The sequence below is a fragment of the Pongo pygmaeus genome, chromosome 1 (assembly GCF_028885625.2).
Source record: "Pongo pygmaeus isolate AG05252 chromosome 1, NHGRI_mPonPyg2-v2.0_pri, whole genome shotgun sequence".
Classification (NCBI taxonomy): Eukaryota; Metazoa; Chordata; class Mammalia; order Primates; family Hominidae; genus Pongo; species Pongo pygmaeus.
Genome location: NC_072373.2, coordinates 176,103,864 through 176,129,927, shown reverse-complemented (window position 1 = coordinate 176,129,927; position 26,064 = coordinate 176,103,864). Strand labels below are relative to the sequence as shown.

The following is a 26,064-nucleotide window of genomic DNA, read 5'->3' as shown; positions in this document are numbered from 1 at the left end:
ATCAACCAGATGGAAAGGCCAAGATGGACAGAACTGGGGTTCAAAGAAGGGAAGGGGACAGGAAGAGGATTCCTGGTTTCATATGCAGACCACAGAACAGAATCAGTTTTGGAGAACAGGGGCTCTAATTGTGCAGCTTAGAGAAAACAGAGCTGTTGCTACGTGAAGAGGCAGAACCAGCTGACGTTAAAAATAGGTTTGGATGACACACAGGAGTGACACAAGATCCCTGCCTTCAAATAGTCAGGGGGCCCTCGTGTGGGAGGAGGGATGGATGAGCCTCCCGGCACCAATGGACGGCCCTGGGTCCAACAGTAGATGCCCCGAGCTACAAAAAGCTTCTTGGCTGCCTCAGGAGGGGGTGGGCTGTGATAATTTGGGGTCGCTCCCAGTGGAGACATGGCACAAACCATATTAAAAAAGGATTGCCATAGGACCCACCACCGCCTGGGCCTGGGGATTATTAAGACAAAAGAGTCCTGCACTCAGGGTCCCAGGATCAGGATTCCAGCTCTGGCTGCAAACCACCTACTGTGTGATCTGATCAGGCCTTCCTGTCCCGGGCCCTGGACTCTACACAAGGCAGCTGAGGTCCTGCTGCTCCAGTGATACTGTGGATGTCCAAGGAGCTCTTCAGCAAGCAACCTGAAAAGGGCCACATAGAGACAACAAAAGCCTCAACCTGTCACGGCCAGGCCATCAGACCCAAATGAGGGTGGTCCTGATACCTGAGCTTATTTTACTAAGTCCCAGCTCATGTCTGCCACCTGGGTATGACCCTGGAACGCAAGAAAGGCTGGAGACGCGACTGCCTTTTCATTTTGATCCCGTACATCAGCAGGGGTGGGGGGGTGGGGGTAGTATTTATTCCCCAACATCGCTGGGAAGACGTCATTTCTGTTTTTCTGGTAAGGAAATTGAGGCACAGAGAGGTGTACTATCTCAAGGTCAGGCAGCTGAGTGGCTCTAACGTTAGTCCCTCTGTGCCTCCACCTTTTATCTTGGGTTCAAAAAACAAAACCACAGTCCACTCTGGGAGGCCAAGGTGGGCGGATCACAAGGTCAGGAGATCGAGACCATCCTGGCTAACACGTGAAACCACGTCTCTACTAAAAATACCAAAAAAAATTAGCTGGGTGTGGTGGCGGGTGCCTGTAGTCCCAGCTACTTAGGAGGCTGAGGCAGGAGATTGGCATGAACCCGGGAGGCGGAGCTTGCAGTGAGCGGAGATCGTGCCACTGCACTCCAGCCTGGATGACAGAGCTAGACTCTGTCTCAAAAAAAAAACAAAAAAACAAAAAACACAGTAATGTCCCACCCACCCCTGTAGTTCCCAGGAAGAGTTCTGTGTGCTTTGACTCTTATGAAAAGAAATAGCCAGCACTTCATTAAACACATGAGAGAAGCACAATCCATTCCTGTGTTTGAGACTTTCTATATGTTTTGTGCTTCCCCAAGTAGGCTGACCTTCTAGCTCTGCTCTTTCTGACAAATACTTCAATGAGTTGGCATTCACCAAGGGGTGTGTATGTGTGTGTGTATGTGTGTGCATGCACATGTGTGTCAAGGAATGCCAGATCCTACTGAAGAGTCTGTTGGATCTAACTGGCAAATTACCCTGGGAGGAGGAGAAACAAGGTGGCGGGTGGGGTGGGGGACTGTAAAAAGGTTACAAGTGCTTTTTACACATCGGATGCATCAGCAAACACTCGCTTCTGGGGCCACCCAGACGGCGCTGTGCTCACCAGAGCAGATGACAGGTTGCGGGTCTGCCCCGCAGGTCAGGATGCAAGCAGTTGTGGTGACAGAGAACTGAGGGACAGGGAAGGTGCTCTGGGCAAGCGCTGTGAGCAGGGATTAGGGGGATCAGGGAGGCTTTGTGGAAGAGATGGTACTTGAGCCGAGGCCTTAAAGGACGGCAGGACTCGAGGATGCAGGAGGTGATACAGGGGTGAGAGATTATGCTGTCATTTTAACCCTCCCTGGGCACAGGGCCTCCTGACAGCCTCTCCTTAGAGAGCAAATCCCTCTAGGACGCCACCCGCCCCCTGCACCATCTCCAGGGTAGGGGGTGGGCGTGAGGCTTGTTCGCTTTCCCTCCCCCAGGATAGGGGGGCTCCCCCACAGGAGAGGAGCCAGCCACCTAGTCAGAGAAGGCTCACTGTCCCCAGGCGGTCCCTTGTGACCCAGCTCATGGTGTGGCTCATCCAGTCTCTCTCCCTCCATCCTTCCAACAATCCACAGTCACTACCAGAACACAGAGGCTCTGAGGAGTAAAGGGACTTGTCCAAGGTCACATGGCTGGAAATGGGCAGAACCAGAAGTCAATCCCAGATCTGCTAAAACCACAGCCCCAGCTCTTGGCCACACCTCAGCTTCTCTGATACAAGTTTCGAATCAACACTTAAAAGTGGTCACCTGGAAACAGGTCAGGGCCCAGTCCTTCCATTCACCAGGGGCCAAGTCCTCAGGCACCTCACTTTACCTTCTGCACCCCTCATCATTTGCTAAGGAAGGGAGCCCCCTACCCTCTGTGGGGGCATAGGGAACTTAAACATGACCCTTAGGTAAGGTGCCCAGCCAGACTCAGCCCAAGGTAAGAGTTCAGCAACCGGCAGCCCAGAGCCAGAGACACAGCTCCAGGTAAAGGACCATGTGCTGACGTCCTAAGATTCCCTGACCACAGCAGGCTGGGGATGGGGAGACAAAAAGTGGCTGAAAGCTGTGGAAAGACTAGGTCTTCTGATGGACAGAAAAGCCGGTCTTCTGAGAAGGGTCCTCTCTCTTCTTAGTGGCCACCTTAGGAGGAAGTTAATTCCCTGGGCTGGGAAGTCTGAGGCCACCATACTGCCAGGCCCTGCCCATTCATCCCAGGAAGCACCTGGCTTCTTCTGCGGACTGGATCAAAGGTCACTGTTTGGTAAGAGGTGGAGCCCCATGTATTTAATAATTAGTACCTGGTGAGGGAGTGGATCCCAGCCAGCGCACCCTCCTCCACAGGCAGATGCCTCCCAGCTGGGCCCCATGGCACAGGGCGCAGGTCCCAGGCATGTGCGTGCAAGACAAGGAAGATTAAGGGCTAGAGGTCCCCCCAGATGAACACTGCAGAGTGGATCAACAGCTCGGTATTTGTACAACGTTGATTTTCTTCTTAAAGAGAAATGAGCTTCAGGCCCTAGTTTACACCATTAGCAAAACACACACACACGCACACACACACATTTCCCACTGTCTTAAAGGAGCTACTTACAACCACAAACATGTCATAGTAGGCCAGTGACAGCTCCTTAACAAGAACACTGGCAGTTGCTTCTGCAAAGTGGAAAATTCCCTGGCGTGGACCCGCGCACACGCTCAGTTCCAATGACAACTTAATCCTGCCAGGACCGAGGTGTGCAGAGAACAGAAAACCACCCGCTTCTAGAAACTTTTTTTTTTTTTTTTAAGTTTAAAATAAATCATTAAAGGCAGGGCCCTCAGAACATCTTTCAAGGATGGGAGCCCACACTCTCCTCGGTGAGCATCAAATTTAGTGGGGACCAAGTCACTTTCCCTCACCTCCTTCTCTGCTGTGACAGGACAAAATGTACACAGTCTGACAAGTTCACCCGGGTCCCCCAGTGCCAGGGAAGGGGCGCATAATTCAAACCCAACACCGCCTCTTCTGTGTAAATGAACAGCCGGGAGTCCTTGAGCTCCTTGGGCCAGGAGGGAAGGCAGTGAGCAGTGGACCACAGTGGTCTGCACAGCCATCCCAGCGCACAGTTGCCACACGGGCTCGGCGCTGAGCAGATGCCGTCTAAGCCTTTAAAGCACACACTAATTGCGCTAATTTAGCTAACAGTCTCTGTTTCGTCCCCCACCCTGAGTCAACCAGCGTCCTTTGGTACTGCTGGAGAGATGCAAGCTGTTGGCTTTAGTGTTATTTTGTCAGCCATTAAACGATTCATCTGAGTCATTAATTGATTTATTACTGCTGCCTGCTCAGAGGGTTTAGCAAATAAAGAATGATGTAGGTCACAAAGCAAAGGAAATTGGACCCAACAACACTACGAGGCGCTGGGCACTTAAGAGTGTCTGCTGCTGTCCATTCAGACAGCCCTCCACGCCCAGCTGTCAGGCAAGGAATAGCATAGATGGTTCTCCTGCCTGAAATCCAGGTGCCAGCCTGCATCCTGCTCAGGCACCAGTGCTGCCAATGGGGAACCTTGTCTGGAGCCCCTGGAAGGCTGCTCTCGGGCACCTGCTAGATACAGCTGAGAAGGAAGGGAGAGAGGCCCACACTGACCACCTTACCCACTAGGTGGGCGCTGAGTAGCAATGGCTGGGCCTGCAGCTGGGCCCTCCAGTGTTCTAGGAAGCCAAGGACAGACCCCTCAGCCAAGACTCTACTCCCCTGGAAGTGACAAGCTCCAGCTAGGCCCTCCCTCTTTCTCCCCTGCACTGCCTAAGGGAGTGGGAGGAATGCAACAGTTGGTGCATTCACAGGTGCCTCCTAATGCTTGGCCTTTCATGTACTTATCTCTGATCCTCTCCACAGTCCTAGGGGGTAGACCTGCATTATCTTCCCTGGATCACAGAGAAAAACACTGAAGCTCTGAGAGGTGATCAGCCAGAGGCTGCATGGCAGGCCAGGAAATGGCAGTCCTGGGATTCAAACCCAGGTTTACCTGACTTCAACATCCACAATTCTTCCCCTCTACCAAATTCTTCAGACTGACACAAGAGAGGACTATAGCTTGGCCTTAACGAAAACCCTGACAGAAACTAGCTAGGTAACCAAAAGCAAGGCAATCCCTTCCCTTCTCAGAGCCCCAGATGCCTCATGTACAAATGACAGGGTGGGTGAGCCCTTAAGCTACAGGAAGGGATGAGAGTCCAGGACATGTCCTCTACGGCCCCAGCTGCCCTGGCCACTGTGAAGCCTCATGTCAGTTCCCCCAGGAACACTCCTGTGTTGTTAGCGAGGTCCTGCACAAGCCCTCTGAGGTCCCCTGCTGCCCTTCAAACCCCTGCCCTTCAAACCCCAGACTCCAGGGCGCAGGTCCAGGAAGGTTTGTCGCACTCAGACCAGACAGCAGTGACCCTCATCCCACCCCAATCCCAGCCCTCAGGGCTCTGAACAAACGAGAGGGAGTGGTGCCAAAGCAAGGGAATGCTAATGCCTCCAACAGGAGAATTCACCAGGTCATGGATTCCATGTGCATGTGCACACGCGTGTGTGTATGTACATGTGTCTGTCTCTGGGGCAGGAAGGGTAATATCTCTGGTACCTGATACCCCTAGGAACCAAATACAGCCATTCTAGATATCTCAAATTCTGGCATCACAGTTATCAGCCCCTCCACGAGGCATCACATCCCCACCCTGCCAAGTGGCCTTCTAGAACAGAGCCTGGCACGCTTTCAGAGGATACTCCTGGAGGATGGTGACTGGACGGTTTGCTCCAAAAGTAATACAGAGAGGATGAAGAGGTGGTTCAGGCACCCACCAAGAACCAACCTGCTTCTGACCAAGACACAGCCCCAGCCTGCGACCCCAGTCTGTGGCCTGCTAAAGTCTGGTGGGAGCCACAAAGCTAAAGGGCAAGGCGGGGCTGCCACTTCGGAGCTCACTACAGATTATTTGTTGGGCATCTACCAGGTGCACACAGCAGGGCTTTCTTGTTTGCACCCACCAAGAAGAGGGCCAGAGCACCCAAGAACACACACATCGCTTAGGATCCCGGTGAGAGATCTGCTAAGGGGGTGGGGCCTAGGAGGATCAGCGGCATGAGGGCTGGTCAGAGGCTTCTGAAGGGACATGGGAGTTCATCTACTGAGAATTCTGACCCAAACTCAGCTTCCGAAACAAACACGGGACTTCTCATAGAGGTGGTCCATCCCCTACTCATGCCACCCATCGACATGGTATTGAAAACACAAAGGAAGGTCTTTACAAAACATTTATTGGGGTCCCATTCAGAGAAGAATAACCTATTATTACTTACACATATTTAGTACCTAGTACCAGCTTACAAAGGCCTTTCTTTCACACATATTTACTTGATGAATACAGCAACCACCCTCTGCACAGGCTGGTTCCTCTCTCTCCAACACTCTTCTCCTCTCTACTCAGGCCTGGGTGATACCCTTTCATCCTTTATGTGTTTCTCAGCACAGTGTTTGTCACACCTGACTGTTAATTCCTTATTAAATTAGCCAGCTATCTTCCAGGGATGGGAGCAGGAATGGTGTGCACAGCACACGGCAGATGCTGGGTCAGTAAATATTTTTTGGATAAATAAAATTCTTGCAGAAATCCTGCTTTTCGGCCGGGCATGGTGGCTCTCGCCTGTAATCCCAGCACTCTGGGAGGCTAAGGCGGGTGGATTACCTGAGGTCAGGAGTTCAAGACCAGCCTGACCAACATGGTGAAACCCCATCTCTACTAAAAATACCAAAAAAATTAGCCAGGCGTGGTGGTGGGCGCCTGTGATCCCAGCTACTCGGGAGGCTGAGGTGGGAGAATCCCTTGAACCCGGGAGGTGGAGGTTGCAGTGAGCCAAGGTCACGCCACTGCACTCCAGCTGGGGTGATGGAGTGAGACTCCATCTCAAAAAAAAAAAAAAAAGAAAAGAAAAGAAAAAAAGAAATCCCGCTTCTCAAGAGTAGTCACTGAATCTAAAAGGTCCAACTCTACGACTAGCTATCTCCTTTCATTAACTTACCATTTGGCTACATCCTAACAACTAGCCCCTCCCTCCAAATAACAACAAACAAAACACACACCCTGCCACACACTGTTCCCTCTGCCCGTAAAGCCCTGGCAAACGACCTGGGCAGGCCACATCTCCCGGAGCCTTGGTCATTAAAATGGAAAAATCATCCTTGTATCACCCCCTCCCAAGACAAGGGGAAAGAAAGCTTCAGCTAGTGTCTGAGGAAAGCATTTGTAGCTCCAAGGAAGGACAAAAGCAATGAGAGGGAGTGGGGTGGCCTTACAGAGCTGGGGCCCTGTTCTCATTCCCACGGTGGAAGAAGTAAAGACCAGCCCAGTGGGCTGGGTGCAGGAAGGGGTTCGAGTGGCCTCTGTGGGTTACTGAGACCTAGTGGCCTCTCCCAGTCCTCTCGGCCAGCCTCCCCCTTCCATCTCCAAGATGAAGCCTGCTATTTCTTCTCAGACAGGTTGGATTCCCTGGCCTCTCTGAAGATGACTGTCTGCTCCACTGGCCCAGGGAGCCACTTTCCCATAGGCTTCAGCTGCCCACCACTTGTGGGGCCCAAGGACAGCAGAGGAAAAAGGGGCTTGGACACAAGCTGAGAACAGCAGGGTGTAGGGTACCACCCTGCGATACCTTCCCTCCACTTCCCTGAAAATGCATCCCACAAGCAGAGGCTCCTCCACCAAACTAGGGACTGTCCCTTACAGCTAGACCCTCCAAGCCACAGATTTATAGCAGACGTGGTTTTTGCAATCAGAGACAAACCACAGAGCAAGCCCTGAGCTCATGCAGGAGGAATGCATCACCCCCAGCCTCCCCTCCCCGTCCCTTCCTCAGTCCCTCACTTGACATGAGATGAAACTTGAGAGGGATAGAGAGAAGGGGAGAGTGGAGAGACCAGGATCCCTGCAGCCCACCAGGGCCCCCTGGCCGCATCCCTACTCTGCCCCACCCCTGTGCTGATCATGTCCTGGGAATGGCTCCAGCCCCTAACAGATAAAAGTCTCAGGTCCCTCACCACTCCCTCCATCCCGGTCAATGTATCTACCTAGAGAACTCCCAGTTATCCATCAATGCCCAGCTCAAACGCCCCTGCTTCCTAGTCCAAGTGGGTACTAAAGTCCCAAGTAGGTTCATGAGCTGGAACTCAATACTAGAAGTTACCAGTTTCCACCTGTGTCCCTTTCATGAGGCATCTCATGGAGCATGCAATACCAATGGCCTCCTAACCAAGCAGACAGACCACTGGATTTAGGGCAGGAGCTCCAGCTCCTGGGCTCCCTGACCAATTCAGAGAGGCAGGCAATTCACCTCTGACTTGAGCTGCACCCTGTAATATAGGACAATCTCCGGGTTGACAAGAGATTTTTAAAAAACAAGGAGATAATGAAAGGGCTGTGATCTCATCTCAGCCTTTCTTCTCTGCCTCCCATTCCAACCTCCCGCTTTTCTCATACTCTAAGCTTCGGCCACAGGGGACACTAGCTGGTCCCCAGCCTTTGCACACGCCCTCCTCCCCTCCATCTGGAATGCCCACCTCCCTGCTAGTTTCTGCCATTCTAACATATCCCTTAGGCCACCCTGGACACAAGGCAGGATGATTTATTCACCCTCCAATCCCACATGAGACTCTACCTTGACTCTTCCAGCATTTTCTACCTGGTCTTATTATATAGACAAAGGTTATCTCCCTGCAGGACTGTTGGTTCCAAAAAAGTGGAATCCAAATATTTATAATGTCTACTATCAATAAACATCAAATGACTGGAGACTGCAAAGGAGCTTTTTGGACAAAGCTAGGCCTGGTTCTTCTGGGATATTTCTCCCTTCTTCCTTATTTGTCTGCTTTATAAAGATGTAACTTTTAAGAACAGACCAGATTTTGGTAAGCCCAAATGTCAAAAGGTGCAAAAGGCAGCCTTAACTCCCAAAGGTTTTCATGTCTCTCTCTTCAAACAACTGTTGGAAGAGACAAACATGAAAACCTCTGGAGAGATCTGAATGTGAATGCTGGTTCTGTTCTTAGCCTGAAACTTGCAAGTCAGAGATAGCAGGACCATTCTTGACAAGGTCCCCACTTTGCTGCAAATCTGGCCTAAGGCAGTCTGTTTTTCTTCTATTTTTGTCTAATTCCATTTAAGGCCATTGCCATGGTCCTCTCTGGCCAAAACAGGGATTATTAATTTAAATTTGGGCCTTCGGTAACTTTGAATCTACAATCATAGTACAGGAAGGAGTCCCACAGCCAGGCTGGACAGATGTGGCTTCTGGTCCATACATCAGCATCAAGGGTGGCAAAGGTCTGGAATCTGGTTTTCCCAAGATGTCTGTGCCTTGGCTGTGTCATCTAGAAAACGAGGATAATAAGCACTGCCTGCCTCACATGATTTGTGAGGGTCAAGTTTCTGCTGCATCCCCTGGAACAGTGCCTGGCACACATCCATCAGGTGCTCCAGAAATACTTGCCAAATGGGTATTCATTCTAAACCCTCTCTACCTGTTTTCCCCAAGGGTGGCCTGTCCCCTGGGAACCAGCTGGGTACCACTCTCCAGCAGACCAGACTCCCAGAGCCCTGCCATCCCTGCCCCCAAAGCCTCCTGGCTCTCTGTCCCAGGAACAATAATAAGCCCCCACATCCTGAGACTCTATGTAGGCACCAAAGGAGGCTGATCTCACTTAATCCTCCCAACAATCTCCTGAGGTGAGTGAATCCACTCCTTTATTTTATATCCGACCTATCTTGCTGGTGACACGAACAGTTCAGTGTCTTGCACAAGGTCGCAGTTAACGGATGCTGGGATTTTCTTCCTGGCTGGATCCAGACATCACAAACTCACATACCACCCACCATCACCTCCAGTGGGAACCAGAGGGAAGATTTAAGTCATGGAAGGGAAAGACCTTAACCCTGAATCAGGCCCTTTGGGTCTGGTACCAATTTGGGACAGGAGTCCAACCTGAATTTGCCTATCTGTAAAAAGAGAAGTCACCATTCCCTGCCTGGCCTACCTCACAACAGTGGCATAAAGCACAAATGAAGAAACAGACATAAAAACTGTCTCAAGGCTGGGCATGGTGGCTCACGCCTGTAATCCTGGCACTTTGGGAGGCCAAGGCAGACGGATCACTTGAGGTCAGGAGTTCGAGACCAGCCTGGCCAAAATGGTGAAACCCCCTCTCCACTAAAAATACAAAAATTAGCCGGGCGTGGTGGTGCGTGCCTGTAATCCCAGCTCCTTGGGAAGCTGGGGCAGGAGAATTGCTTGAACTTCGGAGGCGGAGGTTGCAGTGAATTGAGATCGTGCCATTACACTCCAGTCTGGGAGAGAGAGTGAGACTTTGCCTCAAAAAAACAAACAAAAAACTGTCTGAGAACAGAAGGGCAACACCACCATCCCCATCACCCTGGACAATCAAAGGAGCTGGGAACAAAGATGCCACACAAGAGCCCTGGGTGAGGAGTCAGGCCTGGCTGGCTGCCCCCAAAAGGCCCTTCCCTGTACCCATAAAACAAAGGGAATGGATTCACTTCCTGGTTTCCAAGCCTGGTTGCACATCAAAATCATATAGTGAGCTTTGCAACAACTAAGCTGCCTGTCTTCCTGAGGGGGCAGGGATCCAGCTTCTGGGAGCTCCTGGACCAGATGTTCCATCAGATCCCTCCTCGGTTCCGTCTCTACCCTGACCCCAGCAGGGGAAACAGATCCCAGGTTCTGGGGATGGCTGGGCCAGATGGGCAGGCCTCTTCTGCCCCCTCATACTCCCCAACCAGTCTCCTAGGGGGCCTGCAGGAAGCCTCCGGGTGCAGGTCAGGGCTTCAACAGCCGCCCAAACAGGTATGGGCCCAGATTTAATTGGCCTCTTGGTTAAGCTTTCTAATCTCATTAAAGCTGCCTCCATCAAGCAGACCGAGGCTCTGAATTGAATCACAGAAGAGCACTGCCCTGTCCCACTGTAAGCTGATTAGGTCTGGGGAGGCCTAGCTCGGACCCCTCTCTGCACTACCATGCCTTACGGTCACACGGAAGGCACGAACCCAGGCTCATGAAGAGGGGCACACTGACGAGGGGGCAGCAGGAAGGAAGTTCAGGGAACCAGTCCCAGCAAGGGTGTGGTACCAGACTTGCCTACTCCCACCACTCTGGGGAGCCAGTGCTGTCCCCAGGATTTTCAGTAAATACAAACCACAGAGTAATCTGATTTCCTATCTTATCAGTGTGCAGTGCCAGAGGCCACCCAGCTCCAGGAGAAAGCTGCCCTTCTGGGCAGAGTGTGGGACTCACAATTACCTCTCCAACTTCTTTTCGTAGCTTTAGAGCTCTACTTCATTCAGATGGGAAGGAGGCAGCAGAGGGGTGTGGTATGGGGCCCAAACACCTGCTTTCCATCTTTGGAAGAGAGGACTTGTCTTGCCACTCACTCTCTCCCTGACCCCTTCCACCTCCACAAGGAGCTACACTGCGGCTCTTCTCCGATCCAGCTCCTGGACGTCAGCTTCAAAAACACCATGGTCAGCGTGTGCAAACAGCCCTGAGCAAATACGCGTCGCCCACTTCTCCATCATCTCGCTTTATCTAAATATATCCCAAGGAAATAACTTGGCAGTGGTGAGAAATTCTGCAGAGGCTCCAAAGTAACAAAAACAAAACACACACACACACACACACACACACACGAGCTCTGTTCAAGGTGCCACGCTGAGCTGAGGATAGGCATGGAGATACAAACACTCACAAGCAACAGCCACCCACAGTGTGCTGGGGGTTCAGTCCCACTGAGGGTTCGTGATTGGTTGTTATCAATATTTAATAGGGAAGACAATATTTTAGAAGAGACAGGACTCTGTGCAGGTTGCAGGCCAGGCTAGCACAGATGCCCTGTCCAAGGGAGATGTTAAGGGGGCACACCTAGCCAAGTACACACACACACCCATCCCACACCCTCCGGGACTTGCTGCAAGACACTGGTATTTTCCGCTCCACTTGCCAAGAATGGAGCCACCCTGCCCTGCATGCTTGATCCTCAAACTCCTGGAGACAAAGGCGGCAGTCACGGGGGCGTGCTAGTGCACCTCAGGCACTGGTCCGATGTTCCCCTACCCACTACCATTTTCACTAAAGGGGAAACTAAGGCCCAAAGCAGAAGACAGACATGCCCAGAACCTGGCCAGGGTCCCTCTTACTCCACCACGCTGTCAACCTTTGGATAATTTGGATAGAGGTGGCTTTTTTTTTTTTTTTTAATGCATTACACACATCCAGGCTATTCACAGTCACCCCCAAGCCCACCTTTGTGGGCACAGGGCACCAAATTATTAGGAAAATGTCTGAGAGTCAAAGGGGCTATGGGCAATCCCCCAAATCATGCCAGCTCTCAGCAGGCCGGCCCACTTTCTCAGGTTCCACACAACTACCCCAGTGCCTGCCTTCTCCATCTGCCATCTAGACACGGACATGAGGCCTGCACCACTACATCAGGCCCCTCATTAGTTTATTAGCCTTAATCTACTTCTTTCTCCAAACAGATCAAACCCAGATCGCTCACAATGCAGGCTCACAACCTGAGGATTTTCTGCTCCTTGCCACACACCAGCTCAGCCGAGGCCTTCAGGACCTGGCCTGAACCAACCCTCATTCCCAGCTCCACCCACATAATTCCTCCTTCCCTGAACACTGCATGTCTTTTTAAGCTTCTATGCATTTGTACAGACTCTTCCCAGACACTGGAATGCTCCTATCACAGTCTTCCTTCTCAGTCACCAATACCAGAACTCAATAATCAGTGATACCATCCAATCCTAGCTATTTAAAGACAAGAAAATGAAGGCCGAGAGAGGGTAAGGGAGCGCCACAGAAGATAAGGTTAGCAGTGCTGGACTCGTGGCTGGCCAGAGTCTTCACTGACTCCACAAGCCCTCAAAGACCCTCTCCAACCCAACAGCCCTACAGCAAGATCAAACCCAGGAGAGGGCCACTGAGGACCAAATATCCAAGAAAGAGGGCCCTTAGAGAGTTCTAGAGGCAGCACAGGAAGAGCTGGCCCGGGGTCTCAGGAGGCCAGCAGAAACGAGATGCATACTTGGGCCTGGAAGCCCAGAGAGTGGAGAGTATCATCATGTCAGTTCAGCTCAGGTGCCCAGAGCAGGTGCTTGGGGAGGACGTGCAGAACGACCAAGAATGGTACCTGGCACATGGAGACACTCGGTCAACATTTGCTGTTGCACACATTAATGACACAAATGGCCAATGACAAACCAGTGCAATACAGAGTACCGCACAGGCCTGTAATCAGCTCCAGGATCCCAAAGAAAGGAAGGATTATTTCTGCCGGAGGGTGGGGCAGTCTGGGACAGCTTCACAGAGCGGTGACATCTGATCAGACACCATCTGTTATTTTTCTCTAATTGTTCCACATGTGTGAAATTTTGATTCTCAAGCTAGAACGTAGACTCTGAGAGGGCCAAGACCATAGCTGCTTTCTCTGCCTTCACCTACTCTGTCTCCAAAATGTCCATTCCATGGATGGGCTCCCAGTAGATACTGAAAGAACTCCAAAAAGAGCAATGGACCCCATTTTTTTTATTTCAGAGAGAAGGGCAAAGCAAAAAGTTGTTTTCCCACAAATCTGCTTTACCTTGAAGAAGTTCCCTGAACCCCATCAGGAAATCCACTGATATCCACGGGCATTTCCAACATCCCAAATGCTCTGTGCCCCTGGTGTGGCATTTAAGAGATGGGCACTCTTAGGATCTCCTGAATGCTTCCCACATCTGACAGGTGACACTGGGTCTCCTAGACAGCTCATCTATTTCCCCCTTCAACAACCCTGCAGGACAGGAATCAACATCCCCACTTGCTTGGGAAAACTGGGGCTCAGAGAGGTCACTTGGCAAGGTTAGGAGAAGACCTGCATCTCATCTTTTACCACATCACAATGCCCATAATATGAATTCTCTGCCAACAGTTTTCTGCAACAGAAGCCTCACCTGGACCATTTGGCAGGAAGGAATTAATGCCCATTCAGAATCTCATCAACAATAAAGTGGTGTTGAAGACCAGCAGCAGCAGCACGCCAACTTTGGTTCAACAGCACAAGCTAACCTAAGGGCCACACTGTACCAGGTGGTGCTCACTCATCCAGACTGTGCTGTACCCCGAGTTTCTGCAGACTGTGCCCCACTTTTGTGAGGTCTCAACACCCCCCACCCATGCCCAGCCACATTCCTGTTTCCATAGAGGCCCAGAAGAATGCAAACTCCAATTACTCCCTTTCTTGTTTGGATAATGGCCACTTCACAACTCTCCCTCCCACATGGGGACCCTCGCTGCTCCTAAGGCGCATAACCCTGAAGAGGCGCTCAGGCCAGGGAGAGAAGAACAAACGGGAAGGGGGATGAAAAACACACACAACAGTAAGCTCCAACCCAAACAGAACTAATCCATTCAGAGCCAAGTGAGGCTGAGCAGATGGGAAGCCAGGCATCCCCCACCCGCGTGCCCGCCCACCACTGCCGCCACCACCACCCCAGGTTCCGGGGCCTTCACCACAGTGCTATAATTACAAAGGGTGACCCAGCCACATGGTCCCGGGGCCACCCCTGCTTCCAGGCACCCACAGGCTCTGCCTTCATCTGGTTTGGGTTTAGAATCCTACCCAAGCCTCCCCCAAATTATGTGTGCAAAGGCAGGAGGAACACAAACACCCCAGCCCTATGGCACCAATCCCTGGGAAAGAGGAAGACGGAGGCACGAACTATGCACTCCTCTCTGGATTCTCCTACAGCTCCAGAGGGCGGCTGGGTGGGGGCGGCACCCCCATTCTTTCCAGCCTGGTGCCTGCCACTCCCACTCATACCACCGCCCCATGTGCGCAAGGACACCTTCATTCTGTGTCTGTTTGTGTGTCTTCCCCTCCAGCCTGTAAGCAGGAGGACAGGAACAGGACAACCTCTCTTCCTCACTGTGGCACCTACCCCCTGGTCCCAGTGCTTAGTTAGTGCAGGCAACGCTGTGCAAAATGTATTCTAATATCTGCTCAATGAATGTAGCTCATGACTCTTAGCATAATTTTTTTTTTTTTCTGAGACAGAGTTTTACTCTGTCACCCAGGCTGGAGAGCAGTGGTGTGATCACTGCAACTTCCATCTCCCAGGTTCAAGTGATTCTCCTGCCTCAGCCTCCCAAGTAGCTAGGATTACAGGCGTGCACCACCACACCTGGCTAATGTCGTATTTTTTAGTAGAGATGGGGTTTCATCATGTTGGCCAGGTTGGTCTCATCTTAGCATAATGTTGATGTGTTTATTCCTTTAATATTTGTTTCTTTCTCTAGCTTTTAAGCACCCTGCGGGCAGAAATACCACCTGTCTTATCCATCATTGCCTCCCCAGTAACTGACACTTAGTGGGCACTCAATAAACACTTGTTGAGCAAAGGAATAACAACTCACTGCTTCGAGAACACTGATGTGATATCATCCAGTGGAGGAATCTCCAACACATTAGAGGATGTTAGGGCTGCATGGGGGCTCAGAAACCACCTGCTCATTTGTAACAGGAGGGAGTATGACTTGTTTGCAGCTGCAGACCAAGTCAATGCGGTCAAGGCAGGACTCGAACCCAGGCCCTGATGCCAGGCTCCTGACACCCAGCCATGCCCTGGCAGTGCTAGGCCCCACTGGGGGAGAAAAAAGACACGAAAGATGGCGCCTGCTGCTTAGGAGAAGCAGGTGATCTAGCGGGGCAGACGAGACAGACATGTGAAACAATTAGTGAACAAGATAACTGCCAGGCTAGCGGTATTATATCCTGATATAATAAAGTACACGCTGTACAACACAATTAGAGACAAGAGCCAGGCACACCGCGCTAATTACACAGCACAAAGGGTGAGCTCACGGGAGCCATGGGGTGCTGGTGCTGCCACAGAAAGCTCTGGAGGCCAAGAGAGCAGAGGTGAGCTTGGGGTGGGGGCGCCTCTGCCATGCAGCCTCTCCTGACTACCTCTACCTCCTCCTCGGTGCTCCTGCTACCCAGGCCCTGTGCCAGATGATCCCTTTTGACACTTCTGATGCCTCGCTGCCCTTGTTTGGGCAGTTTGTTACCGACCCCACCTAGACAGTCAGCCCAGGGGGCAGGGGGCAGGGGGCAGGCCCTGGCACCAAGCCAGCCTCTGGCTCATCACTTCAATGTAAACAATCACCTGCATTTCCCCTCACTGTGCACTGGGTTCCATGCTGAGCCCTTCCTTGCACTCATCCCGTTCAATCCTGACGACAACTCCATGAGGTGCACATAAGCTCGGAGGGGGAAGTCACCCACCCAAGACCACAACGCCCATAAACAGCAGTCAAGAAACTGCATTAAACAGGTCCACCACGCTACAAATCTCATGCTCTTAAATCTTTACACCCACACGGTCCTGCATGGAAGCCCTAGCCACAAGCAGCTACCAAGTACTTGAAATGTGGGTGGTTCAAACAGAGACGCACCATAAGCATAAAATACGTACCAGACTGCAAAGGCAGTTTGGGGGAAAAAAATATAAAAGATGTCATTAATAATTTTTACACTGATGACATCTTACAGTGCTATTTTGGATATATTCGGTCATAATTAAAGTATATTACTGTAACTAATTTTGCCTATTTCTTTTTACTTTGTTATGTGGCTACAAGGAGCTCTGAAATAACCTGCATGGCCCTCAGTACATTTCTACCAGACAGCGCTGCTCCACACAGCAGCACCTCCACGTGTTTGCAGAACGAATGATGGGTAGCATGGAGACAGAGGACAGGAGATCGGAGAAGGTGGCACTTGTCAAGTTTCAGACAAGGGAAAACTTGAACCAAGATGTGGCAAAGGGGGTACTCCTGAGCCTGTGCAGGACAAGGGAGCCATGATGAGTTCTGAACACAACTGGGGAGCATTTGGGTCGGGCATGTTGGAACCAAATGACAGAAGATGAGGACAGCAGGGCAGCCTTCGACCTGGAGTCTTTGGCAATGCGAACAGGCGGCAAGGCTGTTTATCATGCTGAAAAGGGAGCTGGGAATGATGCCTCCACGCGACAACAGTGGCCTGGAACCAGTCACCGAGTGTCCTTCCAGAACATGACAACAATGCCTCTATTTCCTGAATTAAAGAGCTCTTGGGGGGATGGGGGTGGGGAGGGGGGCTCTCCTCCAAGGACCAGGGCATCTTCTGGGCACAGGGCTAGCTGCACGCAGCAGGAGTGAAGGGGCTCCCCAGGGAAGAGAAGCCAGGTGAGGTTGAGTAGGGAGTTGCACGTGATGGTGGGAAAAGGACACAGCAGGCTGGAGTGTGGAGGAACAGATAACTCTGGCAGAAGGTCCAGTTCCTGCAAAGGCTGCATGGGGAGCAGGCGGTGAAAGGGCAGCCACAGGCAGAGGAGGAACAGAGTACAGTCCAGCGGGGTCACTGGAGCCAGACCCCAGAATGTTCTGCTAGACAAGGAACACTGCTGGTGCAAGGCTGAGGGTTGAGTTTGTGGATGCTGTCAGAGAACAGACAGGTGCCTCACCAGTGGAAACAACCCAAGGCCTTGTAAAAAGCCTCTCAGCTGTCCTCTGCTGAGATGAGTTGGCCTACGCAGGGTAGCTGCTGAGAAGGCAATCACAGATAAACACATTCTCAGAGCCTGGAAGACCACCACCCCCACCGACACCATGAGGAAGCGAGGATGTGCGGGACCCGGAGCGGCTCTTAGTGGAGCATGCGCACTCCACCAGCATGGCTGAGGCTGTCCTCCACACCAGCTGAGATTTCCCATAACCAGAGAAAGGCCGAGCAGAGGCCACGTATGCCTGGCGGGAGGCGTGGAGTGGGAGGCCAGGCCAGGGGTAACTAACTTCAGCTTTGCCATCGCTAGCTGAGCAACTCTGGGCTCTTAACTGATGGAAACCACCACCCTTTACTGCCCAGGGCCTATAATGAGGAATAAAGACATTCAGTAGCTGTGAGTTTCTCAGCACAGACCCAGGCCCTGCCCTTCCCAATATCACTGGTCCTCCAAATGCCTCCTTTCCCTTTTCACAGCACCTGCCTAGCACACCGGCCAGCACATGGTAGGGTTTCAATAAATAGCACATTTTCTATTATGAGACATCACAGCTGAGGAAATACCAACTTAGATCCATCTCTGGCTGGAGTTGGAGTTTAGGAGAGCAGAAAGTTCACCTAACTGAGCAATCACAGAGCCAGGGAACATTTTCAAAATGGAAGAAAGTTTCAGGCTCCAGGCCACTGGCTTCCTTTGCCAGACTGGGCAATTGGGAGCTATGGAGAAGCCAGGGGACTTGAGTTCAGATGCCATTATTTAGTTATTTTTCTTTAAAAAAAAAAAAAAAAAAAGAGAGAGAGAGAGAGAGAGAGACGAGGTCTCATTATGTTGCCCAGGCTGGTACTTCTGAGCTCATGTGATCCTCCCACCTTGGCCTCCCAAAGTGCTAGGATTACAGGCGTGAGCCACTGTGTCTGGCTGAGTTTGGATTTATTATAAAAGACACACCATAGGTGGAAAGAAACTATCACTTGGATTTGGGGCTCAAAGATGGTCACTATTATCTTGCTTTCTGTCTAGCAGACGTCTCTCCCTGCTGTCAGTTTCACCCCAAGCCCAGTCACTCTTATCTGCAAGCTGTTTCCTATGATGTTGTCTTCTACCATGAGATCCTCCCCTAGTCCTCATTTGTAAAAGTACTACTAACTTTCAGGGTCCACGGGAAACGCCACATTCCTCGGTAGCCCTTGCCAGACTTTCCCCAGCTGAAGGTGCTCCCTCTCCCATCCTATCCCCAACTCCTTGCACGCTTCTAGCCAGACTGGCAACTCCTGGGTTCATTTCTTATTCCTCCTCCTGGACTGTAAGCACCCCTACTACCCCCTATCCCCCAGGACCCAGTCTTGCCTGCAGCACAGCACAGAACGCACTGGGTCCCTCCCAAGGAGTGAGTGGATATTACACACTTGCTAAGTGAAAGAATGAGAGGAATATGATAACGCACAGCTTGGTGTGATAAGCCCCAGGCTGGTGTCAGCCATGTGTCAAAGAGCACATCCACTGGAGAACAGGGGACAGCTACAAGTCCAAACAGGCGTACAGTTTCAGTCCAGGACACCAGGCTCATTACTGGCAAAGACTGGGTTATTTGAAACCAGACTGTGCAATAGAAGTAAAAAGCCCGGCCACACTGCAGCCTCACCTGAGGCCATCTTCAACTCTTACCTCGGTCATCCCTTGGCTGAGTGGGAAAGCCGCTAGCTGGGTACACCAGGGTGAGAACCCCGCATTTCTTAGGAGCTGCCACTGGTATTATCATTAGAAAGAAGATAATAATACTAAACATTTTTTGTATTTCTGTGTGCTGAGCACTTCATGTAATTGCCTCTCTTAATCTCCCTTTATACCAACCCCAAGATATAAAAATAAAAACCACCTCACAGGCCAGGCCTAGCGGCGCACACGTATAATTCCGGGAGTTCGAAACGAACTGGGCAACATAGCGAGACCTGATCTCCACAATAAAAAAATTTTTTTAATAAAAAAGCACTTCACAGAGCAGGAAACTGAGGCTAGACTGCCCAGGATCACCTGAGGTAGTGGGCAGAGGTGGCATGCACCTAACACGAGGCTCTTTCTACAACTTTCCACCAGGACCCTCCAACTACTGCTTACCTCGACTTTCAACCTTGAGATTCTAAAGGCCAAACTATGAAGACTCAAGCAGCATTCCAGCTGTTCCCTGCCCACAGCCTCCAGGAGGAAGGCCAGGCCTCAACAGGTCACCTAGGCCCTACTACCTGGGCACCCTACAATCCCATTACTCGGTCAGACTGTGCTCCCTCTACTTCTTCTGCCTTCCGGCCCTAGAGCCCAGGGCCCAGGGCCTCCTCTGAAGGAACCAGCTGCCCCCAGTTATGGCCACACCCCCACTATGGTCGTGTCCCCACTATGGTCCCATCGTCTTACACTATGGTCCTCCAGCAAACACCCGCTCTACTCTCTACTCCCAGAACAGCTCCAGGTCACCTTCTCTATCAACCTTTATATCCACTCCGAGGCACCCCCTGACCCAGGGAGAACCAACCTCTCCCTGTCTCGCCTAGCCCGGGCCAGGACTTAATGCTGGTCTGGGCCCAGCACAGAACCTACACTCCCTTACTATGCTGTGTTTAACACTTTCTCTGACTCTACTAGACTTGGGCTCCTTGAGGGCAGGGACCTTGTCTTAATTGATCTTCATATCTGTCAGGGGTGTGTGAACAAGAGCAACTCCATCTTGAAAAGGAGCTGGGTAAGATGAGGCTAAAACCTACTGAGCTGCATTCTAAGTCACAGGATGAGACAGGAGGTCAGCACAAAATACAGGTCATAAAGACTTTGCTGATAAAACAGGTTGCAGTAAACAAGCCGGCCAAAACCCACCAAAACCAAGACGGCGACGAGTGTGACCTCTGGTTGTCCTCACTGCTACACTCCCACCTGCGCCATGACAGTTTACAAATGCAATGGCAACATCAGCAAGTTACCCTATATGATCTAAAACGGGGAGGCATGAATAATCCACCCCTTATTTAGCAGATGATCAAGAAATAACCATAAAAATGAGCAACCAGCAGCCCTTGGGGGCTGCTCTGTCTATAGAGTAGCCATTCTTTTATTCCTTTACTTTCTTAATAAACTTGCTTTTACTTTGCACTGTGAACTCGACCTGAATTCTTTCTTGTGCGAGATCCAAGAACCCTCTCTTGGGGTCTGGATTGGGACCCCTTTCCTGTAACATCCCTAGTGCTTGTAGAATCCATTAAGTCATGTTTTAAAGCACAACTTCCCCTGAAACAACCCCCAAACCCCTTACCAGAGATGCTTTTCAATAATTAAAATAACAAAGAAGAGGCTGGGTGCTGACATCTGTAGTTCCAGCACTTTGGGAGGCCGAGGCGGGCAGATCACTTGAGGTCAGCTGGAGTTTGAGACCAGCCTGGCCAACATGGTGAAACCCCGTCTCTACTAAAAATACAAAAATTAGCCGGGCGTGGCTGGGCGCGGTGGCTCACACCTGTAATCCCAGCACTTTGGGAGGCCGAGGCGGGCGGATCATGAGGTCAGGAGATCGAGACCATCCTGGCTAACACAGTGAAACCCCGTCTCTACTGAAAATACAAAAAAATTAGCCAGGCATGGTGGCGGGCACCTGTAGTCCCAGCTACTTGGGAGGCTGAGGCAGGAGAATGGCATGAACCCGGGAGGCGGAGCTTGCAGTGAGCCGAGATTGCGCCACTGCACTCCAGCCTGGCTGACAGAGCGAGACTCCATCTCAAAAAAAAAAAAATTAGCCAGGCGTGGTGGCGCACACCTGTAATCCCTGTCACACAGGAGGCTGAGGCAGGAGAATCGCTTGAACCCAGAAGGCAGAGGTTGCAGTAAGCCAAGACTGCAACACTGCACTTCAGCCTGGGTGAGAGAGCGAGACTCAGTCTCAAAAAAAAAGAAGAAGAAGAAGAATAGGACAAGCCACTGATCACCAAGGAAAGCAGAGATTTTTCCAAGGTCAGCTCTGAAAACTAAGACTCTTTGAGAATACCTGAGCTTCAAGTCAGTGACCCCACCTCCCCCGCAAAAAAACAATACCTAAGAAAAAGGCAATCTCTGCAGGTGGCTTGCACAAGAAAAATCTCACTGATTTAGAATAATCAGGGACAAGAGACAAAAAGATGGTCTACCTTAACACTGCAACAAAATCATAATGCTCTTCTGATGAACTGGGGCATATGTGCATACAGCTTGAGTGACTCAATGGGGTCATTTGTCACTGGCGCATCCCATGCGGGCAAGCAAATGGAACACACCGATTTCAGGCAGTTTAAGATTATCAAGCAGGTTTTGTAACCTTCCCACATCTTATTAACACCACTCATTTGCTTGACAAACCTGCCCTCTGGTCTTGGACTGAAGGACTGAGGCATGAGCCCTGCCCTGAGGCCAGTTATAAATTTCAAACTGAGCCACCCCCAAAAAACACACAAGTTTTCCAAGTAGCCTAATGAGAGCTGATGATAGAGTCGAGTCAGCCCAAGTTGACATTGGCGAGTGAAGTTTTTAGTCAAGCTGCAGTAACAGGATAACCAAGACAACATCGGCATCCCTTCTCTGCCGATTCTCTGAAGCTGGTTCTCAAACAGCCAGCCTTGCCTTGGACTGATATCTAGGGAAACATTCCCCTTAGGATTCAAGGCAGACTGCACTGTAAGAAATCATTTGTCCTTTGCATACAGTCAATGAGCTTAGACAACGCCAGGCAGTCAGAAAGTTGGCTTCTGTGCCACTCACTTGTTCCTGACACCACTTGGTAACTCAAAGACCCTGGAGTTTGGTCCTGAAAAATCCCTAACTCCCCAATTGCCCTGTACTCAGAAATAACCAAAAGCTTTAGCTGCTGCCAAAAAAGGGAAAAGAAAGAAAACCCCAGGAACACACCAAATCCATGTCCAATTCCTTTGCCCCTTGGAACAAAACCCATTGCGGGCGCACACAAAGCGGGGGAAGGCAGGACAAAGAAGAGGCCAGGTCACACTCGACAAAGCGCTTTCTTGTCGTTTCCAAAACAGAACTGTCCTCTATTAAAATGCTCTTGTTGCTCGGATGTTGGTGCGGGGAAGGGGTGGGGGGAGCACAAATCTCAAAACAAAAGGCGAGACACAGCATGTAGGGAAGCCCGGGCAGGCTCCTTCTCCCTGCACACTTCCAAGCCTTTGAATGCCCGCAGATCTCGGTCCAGAGCTGGCAGCTGTCTGTTATTATCCCAGCAACTCCAAGGGCCCCAGCACCAGGGAGCATGTCCTGAGCAGGTGAACACCATCTGCCCGGCTGACAAGATGCCCGTCTTAGTGCCTGCTGCTGCCAGCAGGCCGTGTGGACCTCAGGGAGGCGCAGCCAACCTCCCCACCCTCTCTGGGATGATTCTTCAACTCTCAGCCAGGCTTTCTTCTCTCTCCCCAGGGGCCGCAGGCTCAGTCACTACCTAGCATTTATCACAGGAGGAGAGCTCTTTTAAAAAACACCTGGTCACCTTCCATAGAGATTTCTAAAGGCATTGAGAGCATGGTTTTTCTACTAGGGGGTGGGCTGGGGGAAAATGCAGAGTTAGGTACACATAAGAAAAGAGAGCCCACGGACACACCTTCCCAGGGGTTAATTTTAAGAAGGGTTTTTAATTGATCTACAAAGAGAAGAAAGTTTTCTACCCGCCTTTTAAAAAGCACTCCCTGCATTAGCTAAACCATTCCCAACACACCCCAACCCATTTCCTCCCTCCCCCACCCTCACAGTTTTAATTGGGGTAAGTGGCTCCCTGATGCAATCTGCAAAGCACCAACCCAGACTAGGGCAAGAGCAAGAGCTAAGTGGAAAAGTGGGGCTGGGTGGGTGGGCCTAGAGAATTCCAACTCTGTGCTTCCACTCACCACTATTTTATAGATTCAAGTACAGTATTTCCACTTGCTGGTCTTTTCAAACAACTGAAATACCTATACCAAGTGTGAGGGTGGGGGGAGAACCACCCCCGCTTTATGCAGTGAGGGAGCTGAGCTGACTCACTGGGAGCACGTGGATTGGCAGTGGCGAGCCTGCCTGCCTTTGGGTCTGGGTCTCCGTGTGGGGGCTGACATCACCTGGAAGGACTGCAGGTCCCCACCCACAATCTCTCTAGAGCTCTTGGGCAGTAAGAAATCTGTGGCTTGACGTCTTCTAAGCCACACATGCTTGGGTCTATTTCACGGACCCTAATCGACGGCTGACTTCTTCTTCAGCTGCTGACCAGGGCCGATTCTTTGATGGGAAAACAAGGTGGGGGACACATCATGGGGAGAGAACTGGCCATCCCAGAAGGGGGCAGCAGAGGGAAGGTCTGGCGCTGGGCAGCCTCTAGGCTCAAGACGGAAATCCACCCACCACCAGTGAAGACCAGGGTCCTCCCTGACTTAATGCACCAACTGCTGAGAACACCATAGGAAGGGCTGAGATGGAGTGTTCCCTGCTTCGGAACAGAAGCCAAAGAGGAGAGAGGCAGCAGTGCGGAGGGTCTGTCATGTCAAAGTGGGTCCAAGCCCTACTGGGCCTCCAGGCCCTGGGAAACTTTCCAGGCAAAGTGAAGACAATCACCCTGCCTGCCTGACTTGTAGGACCTGTCGTGAGGCTCATCCAGGGACAGTGGAGGTAAAAGAGCTTGAAAAACTATTAAAGGACCTACCCACAAGATGTCAAAATCGAGACAACCCTGCCTACCTCATGGGGCCCATTGAGAGCACATGAGCCAGCCCCACAGCCCCCAAGGGTAAGACACCCATAGCTGCAGCATCACCACTGTCACTCGGAGGGGCGGCAGGCTCAGGAGGGCAGCCTGACCACACTGAGCAGCAGCCCTCCTGTCCTACCCTGCACCCGTGCCGAGTCAGTCTCCAATTTCTAAGGTTTTTGGCTGGAGAATGAGCCAAACCATCATCACTATAAAAAAACGAGGAGGTGGCATGTAGAAATAGTCCTTGTATGACTCTACCCAAAGCAAGCTGTGTTGTTCCCCGGAGCCACAGTTCCGGGGACTCCCTGACCATCTACAGCAGCCAGGGCCTCTGCCCAGCGCACTCACAGCTGGGCAGACTTTCAGATCCATCTAAGCCTAAACCTAAGACTGCCTTCTCTCCAGCATCCACTGGCTGATTTGCCTCCACAGAAAAGGCGCTCCAGCACATAGCACCAGCTCTGAGCTCTGTAGTATTTCAAAGGGAAGTCTTGCTGGGGGCAAGTGGTCAGAGAAGGCTTCCTTTCTCAAGGAGGGTGCAGCTTGGGATGTGTGTTAAAGAATATGCAGCGGCCAGGCACAATGGCTCATGCCTGTAACCCCGGTGCTTTGGGAGGCGGGGGATCAGTGGAGGTCAGGAGTTTGAGGTTACAGTGAGATATGGATCGCACCACTGCACTCCAGCCTAGGTGACAGGGTGAGATACTGTCTCTTTAAAAAAAAAAAAAAAAAAAAAGAGGCCGGATGGGGTGGCTCACACCTGTAATCCCAGCACTTTGGGAGGCTGAAGTGGGTGGATCACCTCAGGTCAGGAGTTTGAGACCACCCTGGCCAACATGGTGAAACCTTGTCTCTATTAAAAATATAAAAAATTAGCCTGGTGTGGTGGCGGGTGCCTGTAATCCCAGCTACTTGGGAGGCTGAGGCAGGAGAACTGCTTGAATCTGGGAGGCAGAGGTTGCAGTGAGCTGAGATCACGCCACTGCACTTAAAAAAAAAAATTTGCAGGATCACATAGAGGACCAGAGAACATGTCCTGTTCACTCCTTCCTTCACAGCCTCTACTATGGGCCCAAAGGAAAGAGATGGCCCTTCTCTGTATCCTTAAGGCTCCCCCCACCATTCTGATGTCACAAGTCCTGAGGCCAGTGTTCAGACAAGACCACCACAGCCATGTCAGGGGGCTACCAGGCCTCACAAGCTTGGGTCCCACCTGGGAGCCAGAGCCCACAGCACAGTGCCACACTGCAGCCTTTGGGTATCTCTCCCCTCTGAGTTCCCCCTCCAGTGGGGGTTGATCGGTCCAGCTTCCTGGAAATGACTCTTCCACTCTGAATCCACTTCAGAAAGGCAGGCCCAGGAGGGAGGCCGGGAGGGGGTGGGATGGGAAGGAACATCCTGTCTGCATCAGAACAGGGGAGGTGGCCCTGAGCCTGCCCACGTGTGCCTGGAGCTTTTTTTTTTTTTTCATTGAGCAGGAAGTGTTCATTCGACCGACAAACAAGCATCTGGGGTCGTGCTAGGGTTAGAGCGGTGGAGCCAGCTCTGATTTGTAGAAGTGAACAATCCAAGACAATGGGTGTACAACGGCAGAGAAATCAGCTCCAGATGCAGGCCAGAGCCAGCTGCCCAGGGACCAATCGGGGTAATCAATCCTGTTGATATGTTTGTTCTCTAAAGAAGAACCTGGGGGAGGGGGCTGCAGCCTCTGCCTCGCCAGACAATGGAAGGCAGCTGAGAGCACAGTCTATAACCCTTCTTTCTGATACAGTCTAGGGGTCCTGCTTTCTCTTCTGTCTCAGGGCTTCCCTGCTCCTCAGCCAGGAACTAGGGGGGCTCACACCGAAGCTGTATGCTTGTGCTTTTTTTTTCTTTTCTTTTTAAAGAGCTGGGGTCTCACTATGTTGCCCAGGCTGGGTTCAAACTCCTGGGCTCAAACAGTCTTCCCACCTCAGCCTCCCGAGTAGCTATGCCTATGCTTGTTGACATCAACAGTCAAGTACTCTGGGGTCAATGCCCAAGGTTTTGCATAAAAGCACGGGGGC

At 51.4% G+C, this 26,064-nt stretch overlaps 1 protein-coding gene across 4 annotated transcripts in view; it reads right to left on the bottom strand.

Moving 5' to 3' along the window:
- Positions 1–26,064, bottom strand: part of SSBP3 (single stranded DNA binding protein 3) — a 178,290-nt gene that overhangs the window by 59,628 nt on the left and 92,598 nt on the right. The window lies entirely within an intron of this gene.